We start from the raw sequence: 3,274 nt of genomic DNA on the forward strand, positions 1-3,274 counted from the left end.
ATCGAAACTTTTTGAAAGACGGGGCCCAGAATATTATAGAGAAGTGTGTAAATTATAAAAACATGCATATGGAAAGGGTAATCAATGGCTTCTTGTTTTGACCATTTTGCCGTAGGTCATAATCCGCTGAAAGTAACCACGCTAATTATGCATTTATATAGAACTGTTTTATAAAGATTTCCATTTAGATGTGAATTGTAGTAATAATAATTGATAAATTAGTTTTTGAAATACCTTGCAATGTTGGTCAATGTATGATTGAAGAAAGTTCAGCATGAATTGAAATTGAAGCAAATTTGAAAGCAAATATTTTCTAATTGCATTGTAATTTTATTGAGATCTCGTACAAACTTGATATGATATTCCAATGAAATTGTTCCTTCTTGATTGTTATTCCATTATAGAAGCTCATTTACTTAATATTTATCAGTTTAAAGCTGCCAAGTTTATAGCTGGAGTTTCAGTTAAATACAATATCAATATTGAAATGCTCCTTGTTTTTTTCCTTGTATATTACCAGTAATATTGTTTTACTTATTACTGATTTAATGTGTACCCTTAGTGATATAATTTGATGTATAGATAGTGTATATATTTCTGTTTTGTTTATTTATTGATATCATTTCGACTATACTCATCTTTGGTAGAATAAACTGTACTTTCAGTGTGCTTCTCAATAAGCCTATCATTTTTACAGTTCAACCATCATAACTGTATTGACATTCTGTGTTATGTGATTTGATGGGTACCATGTACATAATACATATGCTGTCTTTTTACAATATGGTGGTCACAATTTTGATCCGATTACATTTTACTTGCCATTTTTTCATTGCCTCAAACTTATAGTTTGGTTGATTTATTGCTGCACCATAATCTGTATTAAGCTTTATCTCTACTTGCACAGTATGTAAGGAGTAAGACACTAAATGAAAAGAATGTATTGTTCTAATTGTCAGAGCGATGTATTTTTGTAATAATAGTGGCAACTTATCTAGCGCACCGGTGAACCTTTTAGAGCTCGTGGCGTTATTATTGTTCTGTTTATGAAAGTTTAATGAATGTGACCAATTTGAATTCATTATGGAACCATAGTCCTATTGTAATTCCAGAGATCTAAAGAATATTATATGGAATCCATGTCATTTATTTTGATATCATCTATTTAAGTAGAATTATGAGTAGGGAGACTGTAGAAATATTGTATTGTATAAATGTCTGCTAACAACTAACAAAGTCCTGATTAAGTATTAATGCATGAATGTAGAGTTTCACAAAGTGCAATTGTATGCAAAATTATATACATGTAATGTATGTACAGCACCTTAGTAATAAAAGAGATAAGCCTCCTATTTTGTATTCTGATGCTCATTTTTTTCCTCACAAACTTGCTTGTGTATGTACTTCATCGGTTAAATTCCATTACTCTATCAATCTGCCTTTTGTATTGTTTATTTCTCTTCGCTTTTCTCCATGTCTGATGTACAGGTAAACTTGCATAAGTTGACCTTTCACAAGTCAATATTCAGTTAAAGTAATATTTTAGACTAGGGGGGTGTTTCACAAAGAGTTAAGTATGACTAAGGGGGTGTTGCAAGAAAATATTTGCAATCAATTGCAAATTTCAGAAGCAAAATTACTACTGATAGATCAATTTTAATAACAGTAAACCGACTTATACTTGTTCATTCAAGAAGCAGACCATCAATCAATTCTAAATTTTCAACGGAATGCATGACTTTCAATTGATTTTGGGACCTAAAGTTGACTTGCGATCAATTGCAAGTTACCTGCAATCAATTGCAAGTTACTTGCAACACCCCATTAGAGTCGAACATAAATGTCAAGTTGCGTGACAAAGAAAAGGCATCCCTGCATTGGTCAAATCTTGCTAGGAAGATGCCTGCTACTGCGTATGAGTAAGATTGCATGTTAAATAGCGCATCGGCACTAAGCACTCTAATGGGGTGTTGCAAGAAAATTGCGATCAATTGCAAGTCTATTTTTGGTCCCTAAAGCAATGATGTCTTGCATTTAATTGCAAATTAGTGATTGATTGCTAATCTGCTCCTTGAAACAAGAAATTTAATCTTATTTGTTATAACTAATGTTGATCTATCAGTTGTAAAATTGCAACAGAATATTTGCGATTGATCGCAAATATTTTCTTGCAACACCCCCTAAGTCACACTTAATTCTCTGTGAAACACCTCCCCTCAGTTTAAAGGCTTGGTCCAACTGCACTGAACAGATGCAGAGAGGCCATTGGAAACTCTTTGCATACGTGTTTCATACGCTCTATATCCATCGAGCATCCGTCCACTGTGATTTCATTGTTCGCCCATTTTCTGGAGCGGACGAAAACGGATGGAGCCACCCCTAAATTTTGCCTGTCCGCTGTATCCGTTATGAATACGTTCTGTGTCCGTCGGCCCAGGCCTTTACTTGTCTTTAATATACACCTGTTATAATTTGGCATAGATTTCTGTGGTTCTATTAAGTATGACTTTGGGAATGTTTGTTACTTGTAAAACTAAAGTGCTCTTTCTCATTATAAGAAATCACATCTCTGTCTCTACCTCTCTCATCCTCTCTTGCTCCCTCCTCTCCCCTACTCTCATATAGACCTCATGCATTAACGTCATTGTGCTGCCATCTCTGCGGCTGAAGCAATTGCCTTGCATCCGTTGGTCATTTGCAGCTGGTGCATATGATCATTGATGACTCCGTTAAAGCTAAATGAAAGTAATTGCAGTAAAACACTGATTTTGTGAGAAAGTCTGTCAAACCAAGTATTACTATATCATCGTGGTTCTAGATCTGGTACAGTTACATAAACTGAACTTTGTGAAATCATAAAATCTAAGCTGAAAAACGAACACACCTGAAGATCGCCAACACAGATGGGCACATGTGGGAGTGTATATTATTATTGCTGGAATAAAGACCTGACGGAAGTGCCCGAATCCGCGCTTATTTCTCAGCTATTACACAATTTCTTCGAGAATCCTTTGGCACATTTTTTATTCATACAGACAGACACTTGGGTGGTCATTATATTGGATTCTGTAAAAAGACATTTTGAGATCGTTACCAAAACTGGCATTTATCTTTAATGCATATGTATAACCTCTGAGGGAGGATGCTATGATATAATGATGTCATATGCATAAGGTTTATTGCCACTCCCATGTATTTGGGGAAGTGATTCCGTCACAATTGTCTCAACATATCTCGCAACATAAAAAGAAATAAGGACACATTGAGAGCGATC

Source organism: Lytechinus pictus, chromosome 11 (assembly GCF_037042905.1).
Source record: "Lytechinus pictus isolate F3 Inbred chromosome 11, Lp3.0, whole genome shotgun sequence".
Lineage (NCBI taxonomy): Eukaryota > Metazoa > Echinodermata > Echinoidea > Temnopleuroida > Toxopneustidae > Lytechinus > Lytechinus pictus.